Source organism: Mustela nivalis, assembly GCF_964662115.1.
Source record: "Mustela nivalis genome assembly, chromosome: 13".
NCBI classification, from domain to species: Eukaryota; Metazoa; Chordata; class Mammalia; order Carnivora; family Mustelidae; genus Mustela; species Mustela nivalis.
Genome location: NC_139032.1, coordinates 10382642 through 10402065, shown reverse-complemented (window position 1 = coordinate 10402065; position 19424 = coordinate 10382642). Strand labels below are relative to the sequence as shown.

General features: G+C 45.9%; 1 protein-coding gene across 5 annotated transcripts in view; it reads right to left on the bottom strand.

Annotated features, from left to right (window-relative positions):
- Positions 1–19424, bottom strand: part of PIP5K1B (phosphatidylinositol-4-phosphate 5-kinase type 1 beta) — a 293599-nt gene that overhangs the window by 189814 nt on the left and 84361 nt on the right. The window contains exon 1 of one of the 5 annotated variants that reach the window (XM_082696659.1): positions 544–563. The exons of the other annotated variants lie outside the window; for them this stretch is intronic. The gene's annotated coding sequence lies outside the window, so the exon portion shown is untranslated. Of the gene's footprint in view, positions 1–543; positions 564–19424 lie in introns of those variants that run through there. 5 annotated transcript variants of the gene reach the window in all.

Genomic DNA, 19424 nt, shown 5'->3' with positions numbered 1-19424 from the left:
GGGCACTGCAGACGGAGGAGATCCCGTCACTGCTCTGCTTCCGAACTTCCTGTGGCCGGGGAGGTGACCCAGGCCACTCAGGGTCCTGCAGAGTCTGGGCACCCACCCAGCTCAGGCCGCTGTTCTGCCTGCCTGTCTCCCTCCCTTGGGGCGGAGAGAGCCTAGACACACACACACACACACACACACACGTACTTGTGCACGGCTCCCTGCACCTCACGTGGCACTCTCAAGTCTCAAGAGACCGCAGACCGCACCCCTGCCTGAGCCCACAGGGTTTGCTCGCCCTGAAAGGGCCTCTCCGTGAACCCGGGTATCAGTCAAGGGTCTCCCGTCTCTGAGGACTTCCTGATTCCTTCCATTCTAGAAGCACACAGTGCCTCCCGGGCAGCGCCCTCCTCACCCGTGGAGCACCTCCTGGGCCAGGCACACCTGTAAGGACTGCATGAATGAACGCATGTGATTCTCCCAACACCTCATAGGAGGTTTCCCCGTTTTTTTACAGAGGAGAAAACCAAGGCACAGAGACGTGACGTAACTTACCCAAGCTCACGCAGTAAGCGAGCGCAGAGCCAGGATGGGAGCGCGCATGGCTCTTAACCACTCTGGGACTACATACCACCTATTTTAAGACTTCATTTATCTCCTTCCGCCCCTCCCCGTCATCTCTGCAGCTCATCTCCTGCCTCCCAGAGGGATGAATGGTCCCTTCGCTGGCTGCCATCCACATCTGCGACACCGACTCCCAGCCTTCTGTCCCGGGCACAGCTAAGGGGTCTGTATTCCTTCCAGCACACCCCTGCCTGGAGCACCTCCCCCGTCATCCCCAGTTAGCCTTTTACCTGGATTGTCTCTCTCTCTCTCTCTCTGGCTCTTCACCTTGGGAACAGGAGCAGGTCTGTTCTCTCCTGAGACCCTCCATGTCCTGCCCCTGCGGCTCCCTCGGGGGGCAACCTTGTCTCACTTCCCTTACACTCAAGGTCAAACCCTCCAGAGACATGGGCACGCTCCCCGCCGTCACTTCGAGAAGCACAGCAATCCCCGCTCCTGCCCACGTCCACGCCACACGTGGCTTTGCCCTTGTGGTTTCTTTCATGATCTTTCTGTACTTCCCCAAAGCGCTGACCTGGGAAAAGCCCTTGAGCTACACCGTGGGCTCGGACGTGTCTGGGCAAGTGACAGACGACCAGTCCTCCTTCACTGAGGGACCGTCTTCCTTCGGCTCCCTGGCATGGCCAACATGACCATGGGCTTGCCCCAAATCCCCTTTCCTGATGTTCCTTACTCACACAACCTGGATCCTGTTTGGGGAGGCAATGTGCCCAGTTCGAGAAACAAGAGAAACCTGTATTCCCAGATATTCTGGAAACGAGAGGTTGGTGGACAGTGATGTCCTGGGACACCTGTTAAAGAGGCAAACACAGTTTGCGTGGGCCTTTGTGCCACCTGTCATTTGCTCTATGACCTTTTGTCCATGACAGCAGACCTGGGGGAGAGCGTGAGCAGGTTCTTTTTTCCAGGTTCCCCTCCCCATCCGATTGCGTCTCTCTTTGGCAGGCTCCCTCCTAATGACTGATGTTCCATGTGGTGTTTTGAATTTCTTCTCATGCCTTCTGAATCATTTCTTCCATCCCCAGCGGCTTCAAATGCAACCCACCTGTGATGACTTCCAAACCGTGCTGGGTCTCAGCTCTCCTTCTGGAGCTCTAGATCGGTCTTTGTGTTCGGTGGCTTTCGGGGTCCCTGCAGCATCTTACAGGCTCTATCAATCCTATAAGCTCCAACTTCCAGGCCTCCTATTCCACCGCTTTCAGAGAAGGCTCCCGTCTTCCACCTGGTGGTCCAAGCCCCAAATCCAGGGGCCTTCCCCACTCCTCCTTAAGTCCCCCCCACAGTCCATCCGTCAAGCGCTCCAATCTCCTCAATGGTCATCTTTGGTTCTGACCCTTTCTTGGCATCTTCCCTGCTACCATCTTCACTGGGACATCACGGTTTCTTGCACAGATCATGGCCTCAGCCTCGTGAGCGGCCTTGCTGGGGCTACAGGAACCTTTCTGTGATGCAAACCTGCCTCAGCCACGTTCCCTCTTTAAAATGCAGCAGTGGGGGCGCCTGGGTGGCCCAGTGGGTTACAGCCTCTGCCTTTGGCTCAGGTCATGATCCCAAGGTCCTGGGGTCGAGTCCTGCATCGGGCTCTCTGCTCAGTAGGGAGCCTGCTTCCCCCTCTGTCTGCCTGCCTCTCTGCCTGCTCGTGATCTCTGTCAAATAAATAAATAAAATCTATAAAGTAAAATAAAATGCAGCGGTGGATTTCCTGCTGCTTCAGGGCAGAACTCAAAAGTCTTCAGAACGGCCTGGGACCTCTCCTGACTGGGTCTCTAACACCTTCCTCCCCACTGCCGCCCCACAAGGGCTGCAGCCAGGTGAGATGACTTCTGGTGGCCCGCCACCTGCTGTGGCATTCACGGTGGTGCCTGACCCGCCAGGCACTCGTTGGCCTCGAGATATAACCCGGGTTCCACTTCCCTCCACAAGCCCGCCTAGCCCTCCCAAATCGGAGTTCACTGCTTCTCCTCTGAGCCCCAAGGGCGCCCTGAGCCTGCCCCTATGGGGACACTTGCTGACCAAACTGCCATCATCAGCTTCATTTTCTTTTCCTTCCGCTACAAGGTCAACGCTTTGCCGGGGAACAACCTCCTCGTCTTTACGTGCAGATCACAAAACCCAGCACGGTGCGCGGCACGTACACAGACCTCGAACCTGGAAGTTGGATGAATGTGTCCGTGAGTCTGTCCACTATGCTTCATAGAGAAGCAGCCGGAGGGCTGACATGGTGTTTTATTATCCGTCCTTACACATGACGTCGATGCTTCATAAATGTCTTCTTCCTCCCCTTTGGCCACTGGGATGTTAAATCAATGTTGAGTTTTTTTAGAATGATGACATGAGATGAAAAACAAGGACAGGGATCAATTTCGCATCCCAGAAACCTCCCAGAGGTATCTTTCCTTCTTTCTTCTTTCCTTCCTCCCTTTTCTTGCTGTCTGAGGTCCATGAAACACAGAAACACAAAGAACGGAAAAGCGGCCAGCAGCCTCCCCCACCCAGAGAGGCCCAGGGTTCACCCTTCGGAGCTCCTCCTCTAAGCTGTTTTTGGGGATGCCCACAGGCGGACTTTGCTCTCCACCTCCTTGCTGCTTCTAGAAATGCATGCGAGGCGGAAGGGGGCTGTAACACCCGTTTCACTGTGGTGGGGCAGACATCATTCATTCTATCGGAATTCAATACAGCAGCAGTCACAGGACAAAATACGAAGACCACCCCCGCCCCCCGGTGTCGCAACTGCTCTGAACAGGGGAGACTTCAAGCGGAGACAGGACATCTCCCGGCGGCAGGTGCCCTTTGTCTGCAAACCTCACCCGGGTACGTCTCTGGGACCGCGGTGTGCCCAGCAACCGTAATTTAAGGGAAGACATAATTCAAGATTTTGGTGCCTCTGTCCACTCTGGCAAAGACTTCTTGTCAGGTGGGGCATTCAGTTCACAGGAGCGACTCTCAATCTTATTACTAAACTATTGCAATTCCTATGATTTTGAAAGTAGCGGCGGCGGGGGGGGAGGGGTGCGGATTCCAAATCTTCCGTTTGAGGAGATCTCAAATCTCACACACGTGGCAGGATGTCTCAGAGCTCACCGCTGTGCTGGTGTCTCAAAACGAAACATACCCTCTTTTTTCAGGATCAAGGAACAGGCTCAACCCGATATCCAGCCCAACCCAAAGAAATCCAGGAAGGATGGGGCAATGTTGTGATTAGTAGCAACCCCGCAGGAAAACTATGTGCCCGTTCCCTAGTGTTAATACAGCCAAGCATCTTTGGAATCCCAGGCTCCCTCCTGCCTGGGCCTGCTGTTTCCCTTTGGAGAGCTCTACGTGGGGGTGGTGGGGGAGTCATCAAAACACACAGACAGGGTCATGCCTTGGCTCACAGAAAGCACTCTGCCCCCCACCCCACCTTCCCACTCCCAAACACGATGTTAATTCATCCTATTGGAAGGCAGAGAGAGGGAGCTGGAGAAAAGGACGGCTGAGCCTACCCAGGGACCCCTCTATCTGTGGGAGCAGCATGGAGACAGGCCTGCGAGTGCTGGGGACAGGCGCGAGCACCTGTGACTTGGATCACAGCTTCCTGGATGGGGCTGGGTGGGGGGAGGGGAGAGGAGCCACAGGCACAGAGACAATCACTCAAACACTCTGGGACATGGAACACTTACAGCTTCAGGATCTTGAGAACTTAAGTCATGAAAAGCTGGGGCCCGAAGGAGCCACATTTTTTTACCCTGCCATGACCCTGGGAAGCTTAGGACAGGCCCTTTGTGGAAATGACAAAAAGCACCCCTTCTGACCTAGCAAAAGCCCACCTCTCTGTCAAAAATGGGAACATCTCCTCTGGGCAGACTCAGCCCTGCAAAGAAAAAAAAGACCTTTTTCACCAGCTGGTATGGGCTGCACAGCAGCTTTTGTTCACTCTGAATGTGTGTAGAACCCCACGTAGTGTGTGCAGAATCCCCTTCTTGATACGGGCTGCACCCACAGACAGCTGAGCCGGAGGGGTCTTGAAGGCCAGTTCGACCAGTACACAGAAGCTGTGGTGCCCGGTGGGTTCCAGGAGGCTCAGGCTACCCTGATTCCTCATGAGGCCACAGAAGGCACGGAGGACTAGATCACTCCTTCAGAAACACACAGATGCATGTGCCGGACCCGTGTGCCAGGGCCTGGGGAGGGGCTGGGCTCAGTGTCAAACACAGGCAGCCTAAGGACAGACCAACCTGACACGCTCAGGGTCTGGGCCCACACCCAGTATGCCGGGAGGGTCCTCCTCACTCACCAGCCTCAACTGGGCACCGGCTGCCCACAGGTACCTCCGCCCCAACCAGCACCACTGTTTTCAAGTCCTCCCAGAACCTGACGTGGAAAGTCAGGGCTTTGGATCTAGAACTCTCAGGGTCCTCATCGTTCTGGGCCAGAAAGGGCTCACCAGACCCCTGGCCGGCCACCTTCTCTTCTCCACGGCAGTCCCACCCCACACCTCTCAGGGCCTGAGAGCTCACGGGTGGAAAACACTGTGTACGGTGCTCTGCACCCTTCAGACCCCAGGGTGGAGACTGGGGCGGGGCTCCCTCACAGCAGCAGGGACCTGGGAAAGAGGTCCTCACAGCAGACTCGGCCTCACCAGCACAGAGAATTCTAGAATGTGGGGTCCTGGATCCCTGGAGCATGGTAGAGAAAGGAGCACATGCGCTGCTCCTGGGCACATCCCCTGAGCTGGCCTGACTTGCTGCCCTGTGGAGAAGGGGCACAGCCAGTTAAGGGCTGGAGAGAAGCCAAGTACGAGACCTAGGTTGGGTGTCCCAGCGAAGATTGCCCTTGCCGGGTTCAAGAGCAGCACTACCAGGGCACTGGATGGCTCAGTGGGTTAAAGCCTCTGCTTCGGCTCAGGTCATGGTCCCAGGGACCTGGGATCGAGCCCTGCATCGGGCTCTCTGCTTGGCGGGGAGGCTGCTCCTCTTTCTCTCTCTCTCTCTCTCTGCCTACTTGTGATCTCTGTCTGTCAAATAAATAAACAAAATCTTTGGGGGGAAAAAAAAAGAGCAGTACTACCGATGAGACCCAGGTTCCGCTGGGAATGTCACAAAACAGTGTCATCTGTGCTCATGCAGCGTGGGTACCGGGGCTCAGAGGAGTGTACGGAAGGGGCACAGAGCCTGGGGACCTACAGTACAGGGTTGTTCTGTAAAGATGGTGTGTGGACGGCAAGGTGTGAAAGAGTTGGCATGTGTTCCAAGACAAAGGAGCAGGATCTGCAAAGGCATGGGGACGGCACAAGATGGCACTTCCCGGAAATGACGAGTTCCGTGTCAGGGTGCCGTATCTATGGATACCAGCATGAATCTGGAAAGTTCTGCAGGGAAGACCTGTGTGCCCAGCAAAGGCATTAGGAATAACAGAAGAGTCACCAAGGAAGACTTTATTCATTTTCACAACCGGCGTGTGCCCTACACGGAGTCATCAAGGAACAGAGGATGAACAGGGGATGAACAGGGAATGTGTGCTACAGACAGAGTTTCAGTATTATCAGTCATACTCCAAATGCTTCTTTAAAATGTACTAAAGCCAACCTACTGATGGGCAGTGTGGTCATCTCCAATATAATTTTAGCTAGAGCCCAGACCCTTCCTTAGCTTTGGATGGACATATCCAACAGACAGCTCCCTTTGGGTTTCCTAAAAGCATGTTAGACGTAACTTGCTCTGAACAGAACTGAAACACTCCACTCGTGCCCCTTCTGACATCCCCATCTCGTTCAACGCCCCTTTTTCACACGAGTCACCCTGGATTTCTCTCTTGCTTCCCTGCCCCCTGCCCACCTCCAAGTCCTGCTGGTTTCTCAGAACCACCTCTCCTGGGCACCTGGGTGGCTCAGTGGGTTAAGCATCTGCCTTCGGCTCAGGTCATGATCTCAGGGTTCTGGGATCGAGTCCCGCATTAGGCTCCTTGCTCTGAGGGAAGCCTGCTTCCCCTCTTTCTCTGTCTGCTTGCAATCTTTCTCTCTGTGTAAAATACATAAATAAAATATTTAAAGAAAAAGAAGAACCACCTCTTCTCTCCATCCCCAGTGCTGTCCATCAGCCCTGACACCAGCACTTTCACCAGACTCATACAACAGCCTCCTTCTGGTCTCCCTGCCTCCCTTCTCTGCAAGGCAAGAAGGATCATACAAGAAAATCCATTCAGATCAGTCTCTTGTATAAAATCCTCTAATGCTTTTCTCACTGCATTTGGAAGAAAATTCAAACTCCTCGCCTTGGCCTGTAAGACCTTGTAAGAGTTGCTGCCTACCTTGCCTTATAATGCCTCCCCTATCCCAAGCAGGTGCTTCTCTAAGCCACTGAAATTCTCAGCCACCAGTGCAGTTCCTTCCCAACCTTTATTGTACTTGGAAATGATTTCATTATCTGCATATGTCTCTCTCTGGGGGGTGGGGTGTCTATTTTTCCTCCCAATAATATAAACTCCATGAAGCCAGGGAGTTGCTGTATCTATTAGAACCTAGAGATAAAACTATTAATGAAAGTTCAAGGTCTGGCTCTTAGCAGGCGTGCAAGAGATACTCACCCAGTGAACAATATTACAACCATATTAGAAATTCAACACACTTAACCACTCTCCAGACTTTTGTTACTTAGGCTTCTTGAACTTAAAAAAAAAAAAAAAAACCTGTTTATAAAACAAGCTCAAAATTAATAAAGGACTCACTACACTTGGAGGAAGTTTAATTCAAATCTGGACTCCAAAAGATCCTTTATGGGGAACTCTAAGGAGAATTAAACAAAATTTATCATGGATGTAAACTCATTCGTTAAAAAAATTATGGCAGTAAGATAGCAGTCCTCCAAGCCTGCTTTAATGTGGAAAATATTTAAATAAGACCATAATGGCTTTCTTACAACATATCTATTTGGTCTAAACCTCTTGTTCATTTCCACTATGAATGCACTTTGTTTCAAATCTCATAATATGCAGCCCAAAGGCTTTTCCAACACTGAGACCAACAGATGTGCACAGTGATCTTGATCATATTTTGGAATATTACAAGGAGCACAAAAAAACTTAGCAAGTAATTTAAACTACATATTCTTTGTCTAGTCTATCTTTCTATCTCTTTGTGAATCCGCAGCCATAAATCTAAGCTATTCCATCCAAGGCAGGAAAAAAAAGTATGTCACTGAGATGGAAGAACACATGGTTAAGCCGTGTCTATTTCATTAACTTTTTTAGGAACAAATGATTTAATAATTTTGCAGAACAGAAAAGAGAAATTAACAATCAGGGTTAAAAAAAAAACAGATACAGAGAAATAAGAAAATATTAAACTGGTAAAGGAAATGTAAAAAATTCACTCAAGAATTGTTTTAAATGAGGATTGCAATTCTTATTTGCTGGAAATTCCTAGAATCTACACTGTCTTCTGCAGTTGCACGGCCCTTTGCACATTCCCCTTGTCCCCTGTTACGCCTGTTCACTTATCCACCCGCTGAGGAATTGCTTCCTTTAGAAACAGCTTTGTTATTCCCTTCTGGATTCCTGTGCCACCCAGGAAATATGTCTATTATACATGGTAACAAAGCACTACAAAGCACCATCGGGTTTTTATTTGTTCCCGTGCAGATCCTACCAAGAGCAGCATAAGGACTCACCTCTCTCTGTAACACCAGCCCCCAGCGCAGCATCAACTACACTGTAGGTAATCGTGAGACATTCATTGCAAAATGAACGCCCAAGTCATCTCTATAAGTCCTTTCCTAAGACTTACAAGTTTGGCGAACCTATTTTATAACCCTAATGCTGACAAACATGACATCATAAAGGATTTTTGTTATCTCCAGGTGCATGAAACAGAACTCTGCTAGTTGTAAAGTCAAGATTTTGGAGACGTTTCAGTGGGGGAGCTGGAGGTACGATGTGCTATCGTGAGTAACTCAGAAGACTGGGATCTCAAGTTGCCCGAGCTATGAAAGATGGAAACAGTGGGGACCTTGGGTCTGTGGGGGCAGATATTTATCTAACTCTGGTCTCCTTCTTCATCCGTCCTCTGTCCCTTCCATTTCAGCCTTTCTTCCATCGAAATGACGGAGTAACAACCCATCTACTGGTGACCTTACTACCCTGAATTGCAGATCCCTCTAGTTTAGATTAAAACCTCACAGCAACATTTTGATGGCACTGTCATAACTCTCTAGTTTGGATCCAATGAGGAAAAGGCTGTTGCAGATTCACAGAAAACAAAACTCTGAAATATACATTATTTTCAGAGAACTACATGTCTTTTTTCCCCAGTCACACCACAGGCACTCCAAAGGTGACCATTAACTAAAACACTTGAAACCGACTTGGAAAAGAATGTTTTAAAAGTGAACAAAGTTTCATGGAAATGAACATGTCGGCTCTTTTATACTGGCAAGTCCAAGCAAACGCCAGGGTCTTTAAATTTCAAAAGCTGTTCAGACGTACATCAACATACCGTAACTGAGAAAAATCTGGAAACATTCTAAAGAGCCAAAAATAGTTGGTTAACTAGAACATGGTCCAGCCACAGAGGGTAAAATGATGCAGAAGAATATTTAAAACATTCACTGTATATTACACGAGAAACAGCAGTGACAGAACAGACTACAGAGTATGATGCCATTTTCAGGTGAAAATTATATATGCGTATTCAATCACAGAAAAAGCCTGGAACAATATATGGGAGTATAAGCCATTGCACCTCAGTGTTTTGGTTTTTTTTTTTTTGCTTGTTGGGGTTTTCTAAAGTTTCTAAAATGAACCTATCTTGCTTTATCACTACAAAGCGTGTGTGCGTCATGTGTCTATTTGGCGACCCCCTTTCATCTTTCTTCATATTATTAAAATACATGGCTTCAGAAAGCTTACTTAAAAGTCCTCTAAGCTCCTCTCCTAATTATATGGATTTTGTAGACTGTGTGAAAGTTAAAGCAGATTTCTGTATTCTGGGCTGTGAAACGTCAAAAAGAGGGAGAAACTCCGCAATTTTCATGAGCCTCATGAGGAAAACTAAAAGGAAAACCTACTGACTTCATACACCATGAAATCTGTAACATCACTTCCTTAGTGCGTTGTAAGAGTTTCAGTCTAAAAGGTTTTCTAAAGCCTAAAACACTCACTGATGTGCAACAACGAAATACATGATGACATGCTTATCAATTTCCATGAGCACCCCCGCTCCGTTTCCCAAATGCCAGCTCTCATCAGTAATAAACACTGAGTTTTCGATAGCTAAGAATTGTTATTAGGAAGGCTACGTAAGCCTGTGTCCCTCTCATCCTGGAAATGTGCCATAAAGACAGGTGATAATTTCATAGATCACATACATTCTTCAGATTTCCAATGACTCGAGTTACCAGTTTCCTGGCAAATACACTGACGCGCCTTGTGCCCTCTAATCCTTACTCCTTTCCAGGTAGGAGCTATGCCCATTTAACAGGTGAAAAGACCAAGACACGCCAAGATTAACTCATTGGCCTAAAATCACAAAGCTGGGAAGTGGAAAGGCTAGATCTGGAATGCAGTTCTACCAGTCTGCGGGAGGCTGGGCTTTTTAACCATTAGGGTTACGACACCCCCAACTTTCCCCGCCCCCAAACACACACCGCCAACCACAAAGGAAGGGCTATAAGCAGTAGGCAGTACCGTGATTCAGAGGAAACCCACACTACCTAGAGCCAGGAGCAGCGGAGGAGTTTCCATGGAATGAGCAGGACAAGATCCGAGTCTTGAAAGACAAAAATACCGAATCAGGAGAGAGCAGATCCCAGAGCAGGCAAGGTTCTCTCCTGGGTACAAATCTGGCTTGGACGTCCCTGCGTCCTTGTCTGGAAAGGACTGGGACAGGCTGCCCAACCCACAAGCAGGAACTTGACAATATTTTATAATTAGAATGAAATCTGAGCATTTCAACGGGAAGAAGGCATTCTTTCTTCCCTATTATTGCTGGCACTCTCCTCTCCCACTGTTCGGCAAGAATTTTGAAAAGGAATATGAAAAAATAATTGGTCCCTAAATAAAATCTAGGAGGACAATGAACTACTTAAAAAAATAAAATCCACAGCACTCACTGAAGAGGAAAATGTCTCTGGGTTAAGAAACTGGGCCAAATGTACAGAAGTAATTGTGTCACGGGTGTGGAACTAAATTTCAATTTATAAGTGGAAAAAAGCCATCAGAAATAGATGGCAAGGGAATAAAATGAATCAGACAAATTCATGAAGGAAGTGAATCAGTAAGCTTTTAGTAATTTACTCATGTTTGGAGGAGAAACATTTATTTATAGACTTTTCCCCCTCAAAATAATGCAAAAAAAAAAAAGAAGAAGAAAGAAAGAAAGAAAGAAAGAAAGAAAGAAAGAAAGAAAGAAAAGAAAAGAACAGAACATTTTATTTGCCTTGTTTTTTTCCCCAGACCATAATCATATATATGGACAGAGACATTTCTTGGGAAGTGCTTAAACAATTTACCAATAAGACCGGGAGGGAGGCGGACCTTGGCTCTGCTTTATCCTCAAGGATCTGAAAGAACCCACCGTCTTTCTTCAGCCATGTGGCGGACTCCAATTCCACTCCTACTACTCCGGCTGGGTTTCCAGCCCACCTCTCCAGAGCAAGGACTCTCACCAAGGTGGCCCGTCCCTTACACGTTACTACACTGGCGCTCAGTGATCAGTCCCCTTCTTGCTTGTCAGATCCGCCACAATGGACACACCCGATCACTCCACCTCCTTTCACACAGTGTCTGGGACACACTCTCTCTGTTTCCTACCTCCGGCCTTGCTCCTTCTCTGTGTCCTCTCCCTGACCTCTTAATGTGACGTTCACTTCCTACTCTCTCCTGTTCTTGGTGCACGTTCCCATGACTCCTAGTGATTTTGAGTGTTCTCTGGATTTTACATACGGTCCACAGTCATTGACAGATGACTCCCCAAGTGTGTATTTCCAGCCCAGCCCCTTTCCCGAACTCCAGACTCCCAAATCTAACTGCTCCCCTGACATCTGCACTTGAATACCTAATTAGGATCATTTACCTAACATCCAAAAACAGAGGCACGAATGCCCACCACCTCTACAACCTCGGCCAAAAAAATTAAAAATGAAAAAAATAAATGAAAAAAATCTGACTGCAATGCTAGACTTCCACATCTCAGGTGGTGGCGGCTCCACTGGGCCAGGTGCTTGGATCCCAAAACCTTGGAATTATCCTTTTCTCTCTCTCAGGGCCCTCTTCACACTGTTGGCTCTACCTTCAAAATACAGAATTTAACCACATCTCCCCACCTCCACTGCCACCCCCTGCAACCAAACCACCACCATCTCTTACCTGGATTGCTGGGAAGCCTCCTGACGGGTCCCCTTGCTGCTTCTACACCTGCCCTTCAAAGTCTACTGTCGACACTGCAAGAGTGTTCCTTCTATCCACCCACCCACCCATTCAACCATTCATGACGCTGTTCATTTATTTGCTTGCCGCTGAGCAGGGAGGCCAATGCGGGACCCAATCCCAGGACCCTCGGATCATGACCTAAGCTGAAGGCAGAAGCTCACCCAATGGAGCCACCCAGGCGCCCCAAGAGTGTTCCTTCTAAAACTTATGACAATCAGGCCACTTCTATCCTCAAAGTCCTGCAATGCCTCTCCGTCTCTCATAGTCAAAGCCAACGTCCTCCCATGGCACGTGAGCAACCCCTCCTCCTCCTGCCCACTTCTCTCCGCAACTCCGACTATCTTTCCCTTCAGTAATTCTGCTCCAGCCACCCCTGAGCTCCTTCCCACTCCTCACTCTCCGTGCTGTGTAATTATTCCCTATGTCTATGGACACCGCTCCCTGCACCCTGTTAGAATGTATGCAGAACGTGTGCTCTACAAGGGCTTTGTTTTATTCACTGTTATACCCTAAGAGACGAGCCGGAATGAAGCACATAGATGCTCAAGTCAAAACGGCTCAAAAAGTGAATTTCTAGTCTCTCAACGAACTATAAGGAGCTCAGCCATGGGACTGAATTCCTTCCTCTTAAAAGTATCCTGAGCCAATTGTTCAACCATTTATCCATCTATGAATCATCCATTCACAGTCAGCTCCAGCAATTATAAGGTGCCCCGCACAGGTAGCAGCGACGGAAGTGAAAGGCCGAGGCTTGGCTTAGGCACACGGTGAAGAGACAAGAAACCATACAAATACAAGGTGGCCTGTTAACGGACTTGACAGAAGAAAGCCATCAACAGACCAGGGCCAGAGAGGCAGGAGCCAACAGGAAAGGCTTTCCAGAACACGTTAGTAGCTCTTGGACTAAGTTTTTTTTTTTTTTAAGATTTTTAAATTTATTTATTTGACAGACAGAGATTACAAGTAGGCAGAGAGGCAGGCAGAGAGAGAGAGAGGGAGGTGGAAGCAGGCTCCCCCCTAAACAGAGAGCCTGATGCAGGGCTGGATCCCAGGACTCTGAGATCATGACCTGAGCCAAAGGCAGAGGCTTAACCCACTGAGCCACCCAGGCGCCCCTTGGACTAAGTTTTGAAGGAGTTAATGAAAGAAGGTGGGTAGAGACCGGAGGAGGGAAGAGCATTTTCAGCAGAGGACACAGCTGACCACAACACAGACAGCAGATGGGAGCAGGCAGTGCTGGGGAACCCCAAGCGGTTCAGTCTTGGGATTCAGGGGATGCGCAAAGGCGGGGAGGTCCTCTCTCACTCATGCTGCATCATCTGATTTAACCCTGAAGTGGAAGGGTAGTTATTCATGTCGCATTTCAGGTTTGTATTTTAGAAATATCTGGTAGGAAGCAGAGTGGTAAGATGGGGCCTTGAGAAAAATTCTACAGACAGGTACGGAATTTTGATTCAGAGTTGGAAACCTAGTATAAATTGGTATGATAAAGAGCTCCAAGAATTGTAATTTCTGATCCAAGGTAATGTGACAAGGATCATCATCATTATTCTCTTTTACTGTGTTTTCAGAACTCTTAAGAAGAGGACATTGCAAGAAAGATGCTATACGCACATCCTGATTCAACTCCAAATCCCAAAAGAAGTGGAACACAGACAGTAAAAAAGGTCCACAAAGAAAACCAACCTCAATGTCACTCTTGAGTCCACAAGGGCTCACGAGAGCCCGAGAGAGGGCTCCCATGCCAAAAGAAATAACCAGTCCACCCATCACCTGCCCACTGCCGTGCCCTTCGGAACATCTCAGAGTTTTCTTTTCAGAAGATCCCAACATCAATGGCTCCTTGGCAATCCAGAGCTCCAGCAATCCCCTGGCTACTCCAACAGTAAAACTGATTTTTCTCCTTCAAGCAAGCAGGGAGGGAGTCCCTGAATCACAGGCATGGTTACCTCAACCAACCACTCTGCTTTTCAAGGGCACAAAAGATCTTTCTCAATTGTCCTCTTTCACAACATGCCTTGCTAGCCAAGCCCTAGATGTTAGTTTGGCTTGGAAGACCCACTGTAGGTGACTGGAAAAGAACCAGAACCACCTCTGGCGTCGACAGAAAACGAAGCTTTCGTAGGACAGTAAGCGCAATAGGTTCTCTGTTTGCCAGTTTCAGCCCTACTGGCCAGGAGTCTGTCAATGAGTGAATTTCACGTCTCCCTAAATACTTACTCCAGAAGTTCAAAAAAGAGAAATAGATTTCAGGCACAGCGGGATCCCAGAACTATACCCTTTTCTGTTTCAGGGTAGCCCTTGGAATTAGAAGGGGGAAAAGGAGAGGAAAGCTGAAATGGGAAGGAAGCTAAATACGGCTCCAAGCACACAGATCAAGGCTCATAAAGTAGGTCGGGCATGTGTGTGACTGCGTGCGTGAACATGTGTGTGAACACAGGCATGTGTGTGTCATACATACATAGAACTTGAGTACTGGATGTTATCTGTTTAAACTCTCCACGTTATAAAATTATTTCCACAAGCTATAGAGCTACAAGTTCTCTTTGAAGTGATTTTTCAGTATCTGTTGAACTTCTAAAATGATAACTAACCCTTTGGAACAAATTGTGCCTTTTGATGCTTTGTTTCAAAATGTCTAATGGAGGAACATGACACTGTGAAACCTGAAGTCTAAGCACAAATTTGAAAATGTACTCAAAGGGAAGTTTTCCTTTTTGGGTCCTTTCATTCAAGAGTGAAGTGATTTTTCTCAGAGGTAAAGGCAAAAAAATAATAGTTTCTCAGAGATTGCTCAATTGTTCCGCATTTAAATCTCTGCCCTCTGGGGAGAGTTCTTGTAGAAAAAGAAGGCAAGGTTGTTATTACGCAATAAAACATTTTGGATCCTTGTTTAAATCCTGCTGATCTTTTGCCTCTAAAAAAAAGATACATTTTTCCCCATTCGGTAGGTTGTCATTTTGTTGACGGTTTTCTTTGGGGGTGCAAAAGCTTTTTATTTGGTATAGTCCAGAGAGTTTATGTTTGCTTTTGTTTCCCTTGCCTAAGGAGACAAATTTTAGAGAAAAATGTTTCCACGGTTGATGTCGAAGAGTTTACTGCCTGTGGTGTCTTTTTTGGTTTGCAAATGATATAGCTGATAAGGGGTTAATATCAAAAATATATAAAATAAATAATTCATATATATTATATAAATATACTATTATAATTATAATTTAATTACATATAACTATATATAATTTTTATATAATTTAATATATAATTTATTTTATGTTTATATATAAATTTATATATAAATTTATACATATTAATACAACTAATACATATAAAATTTATATATAAATTTATATATAAACATATAATAAATTATATTATATTATATTGGTTATATTATAAATTATAATTATATTAAGTTATATCTATTATATTATATATGTTTACTTATATATATAATATATTATATATAAAATAAAATATAAATAATTCAACACCCAAATAACATATAATCTGATTTAAAAATGGGCAGAGGACCTGAACATGGGGCACCTGGGTGGCTCAGTGGGTTATACCGTCTGCCTTCGGCTCAGGTCATGATCTTAGGGTCCTGGGACTGAGCCCCGCATCCGGCTCTCTGCTCAGCGGGGAGCCTGTTTCCCCTCTCTCTCTGCCTGCCTCTCTGCCTACTTGTGACCTCCGTCAAATAAAGAAATAAAATCTTTAAAAAAAATTAAAATAAATAAATAAATAAAAATGGGCAGAGGACCTGAACAGACATTTCTCCAAAGCAGAAAAATGGCCAACCGACAAATGAAAAGATGTTCAACATCACTCATCAACAGGAAACTGGAAAACAGAACCATGATGAGGTATCACTTTACACCTGTCAGAACGGCTAGGATCAAAAAGACAAGATAATAGTGTTGGCCAGGAGGTGGAGAAAGATGAACCCTCATGCACGGCTGGTGGGAATGCAAACTGGTGCAGTCACTGTGGAAAACAGTATGGAGGTTCCTCAAACTTAAAATTAGTTATAATCCAGGAATTCTACCACTGGGTATTGACCCAAAGAAACGGAAAACACTAACTTGAAAGGATATATGTACCCCTGTGTTTATTCCAGCACTGTTTACAGAAACCAAGATAAATGGAAACAATCCAAGTGTCCACCAGTAGAAGAACGGAAAAGAAAGTTGTGGTACAGACAGCTACAGAAAGGAGGAAGATCTTGCATCTGCAATGCCAAGGATGAAGGGAGCGGTGTAACACTAAGTGAAACAAGCCAGACAGAAAAATACTGCAGGGTTCCACTCCTATGTGGAATTTAAGGAACAAAACACACAAAGAAACAAAGTAACAGGCTCTTACATACAGAGGGGGGAGGGGTGAACGAGGTGATGGGGAATTAATGAGTGCACTTATTTGACGAGCACTGAGTAATGCACAGAATTGGTGAATCATTATATTGTACTCCTGAAACTGCTACAACGCTGTACAGTAATTACACTTCAATTTTTAAAAAAAGGAAAAGAAAAATGATACATTTTAAACTTACAGGGCTTTTTTTGTGTGTTGGGGGAAAGGGTCAAAATGATCTTGCCTGTGTTTCCCTAGGAATGGACAATCTGAAGACAACCAAGGACACTGTTTAACTCAAATATAACAAGGCAAATTTCTGTGTTTTTTTTTTAAAGGAAAAGAATCTAAAATTTGTGCTTTTAGATTTCTTATATCAAACAGCAAGTCAGTTTGAAAATATGTAAACCATAATTTTTTCTATACCAATTTGATTTTACCTATTAATAAAGAAAATCCTCCCGAGAGCTTCCTCTAATATGAAATATGAAAATAGTGTCTAAAATGTCTAAAACCACCGTTCTAAATAAATATATCATTTGATTCAACATGTAAGTGGCAGCAAGAACAAGCTGGAAAAGAGACTTTATCTCAAATGAGAAAAAGAAAAAAAACAAACAAACACAAAAAGACCTAAATCCAAAAGGAAACAAAACGTAATGGAGACTTGAGAAAACGCACTTGGTCTTCTCATGTTAAATCACAGCACCTACCCCACAGGGCTGTTAGGAGAATTATATGAAGTCATTCATACAAAGCACTGGAAATAGTATCTAAAGGCTCAATTTAGTGTTTAATAAATATTAGTGCCAATTATTGTTAATTATTGTCACTGGTGATGGCTCATGTTATCAGGCCATTTTTGGCTTTCTCACTGGGGCAGGCAAACAGTCTTGAGGGGATCACAATCTTGGGAACATTCTGGCTGTAAAGGATGGCAGCCCGATTTCACAGGGGAACACACTGAGAAACTGCTCCCGATTTCTCAAATCCAGAAGCAAGAGAAGGTAATTACAGAGGATCCGATCTGTGAAGGAAGAACTATCACCTGAGAGCGAGATAAGATTTGTTCTGCATCTTCCAGAGAGACAGCTTTGACCTCAGTTGCGAAAGTTACAAAGGAACATGTCGTCTGCAAGAGAGACTCTTCAACATGGAAAACAATGACCTCATAAAAGGACAGGTTGCCCTGAAGGGTGGACAGCGTACTGTCACTGAGTGTGAACACAGGAGCTTTTGCCTGCCAGGGATGATCAGAAGCTTCCTTAACCAGTCCCTGCTAGATGACTATCAGGACCACAGCCATGGTGATGAGGACGGCTGACCCTTCTATGGAAACTGCCTAGCACGGCTGGACTTTACTGACCATCTCATCCTCTCCACCACTCGGCTCGAAGCCTGTGTTCCTAACCACCACGATCCGCTGCCTACCCCTGACTTCAGAAACCTGAGCAAGCTATTTATTTAGCCCCTCTGTCTCATTTGCAAAATGAGAAAAATGGCATTTATCTCAGATGGTAGTGATAAAAAGTAAATGAAAGAAATTTGTTTAGTACCTAGAAGAGTGTCTGACAATAGCAAGTACCTTACATGCAATTTCTTTTTATAGAAAGGTCATTTCAACTTTTAAGAAAATTTTTTACTTGGATGGCAAGTTAAGGAAGGCATAAAGAATTGTCTTGGCTACAGTGAGCAATCTGATATAATTTTTTCTATCACATAAGTGGGACTCACAGCTTGCTGATTTAAGATTGATTCTCTAAGGGCGCCTGGGTGGCTCCATGGGTTAAAGCCTCTGCCTTCGGCTCAGATCATGATCTCAGGGTCGTGGGATCAAGCCCCGCATCAGGCTCTCTGCTCAGCAGGGAGCCTGCTTCCTCCTCTCTCTCTGCCTGCCTACTTGTGATCTCTGTCTGTCAAATAAATAAATAAAATCTTTAAAAAAAAAAAAAGATTAATTCTCTAATGAAACGAAATAAGCCACAAAAAAGATGGGCAAAACTGAAGCAGGAGTTCTGCCTGAGATCCAATTCTCTGTAAACTTTGTCACGGCTGATCATAAGGCCTTGAGTAAAGGGGTTTCGTCCATCACCCACTGCTGACTTCTCTTAACTCCCTCAAGGCCTTGGTCAGTAACTCAGCTACACTTTCAGCAGAATCTTTAATTGCTTCACACACTGGACTCAACCTATGTCTACTTAACCAATGCTTAAACCTAGGTCAATCCAATCTACTTCTTTTGCATCTGCCATCCAACCCCGCAAACGGGGCCTAGTCAAGCTTCCTCTCAACCCTGAGTCACTGCTTTACAGATTTTCAAAAGGCAACATTAAATCTTTCTTTTGCTCAAGCTTCTCAATCTACTCCCACCCACCCTCAAACACCCTAGACTACTGGGTAATTAGAAAATAGAAGCAATCGGATACAAATCCTTTCCTCTTTTCTTATACCTTCCTCCAGACCCACAAGCTCCTGCCAAAGCAAATCAATTCAACATGTACTGGTATCTTTGTTCAAGCCTCTTCCCCTCTCCTTTCTGCTTTCAGAGGGGGGAAAAAAGATGCCTCCAAACCTCCTTTCTCAGGATGACCCTTTCTTCTATTTGTAGATGCTACCCAGGACATACAGATTACAACACCTTCCTTGGTTTGTTGTTTCGGAAGTTATTCCCATTTCTGGATTTTCAGACTTTTTCTCACGCTCTATATACACAGTCTTAAGAAAAAAAATTTTTTCTTAGTCTTGATTCCCTCAGAGAACTTGACACTTTCTCCATCTTACTGCCAAATATCTAAGAGTGGTCTGTCTCTCGGTGTAGGTGTGTAACCAGCTGACCTAACATGATAAATCTGAGTCACTGGAAGGCATCTCGATACAGATTATTCTTGGTTACAATCAATCTTTTAAGTATGCTCAAAGGTTCTGACATCCAGCACCCATAGATTTGGTGACCATCTTTTTTTTTCTTTCCCGTTTTCATTGTGTTTTTAACGAACACAATAAAGGAAAATAGACCACGGCGATTTGTTATACATGACAGGCTGTACTTTAGCTAAATG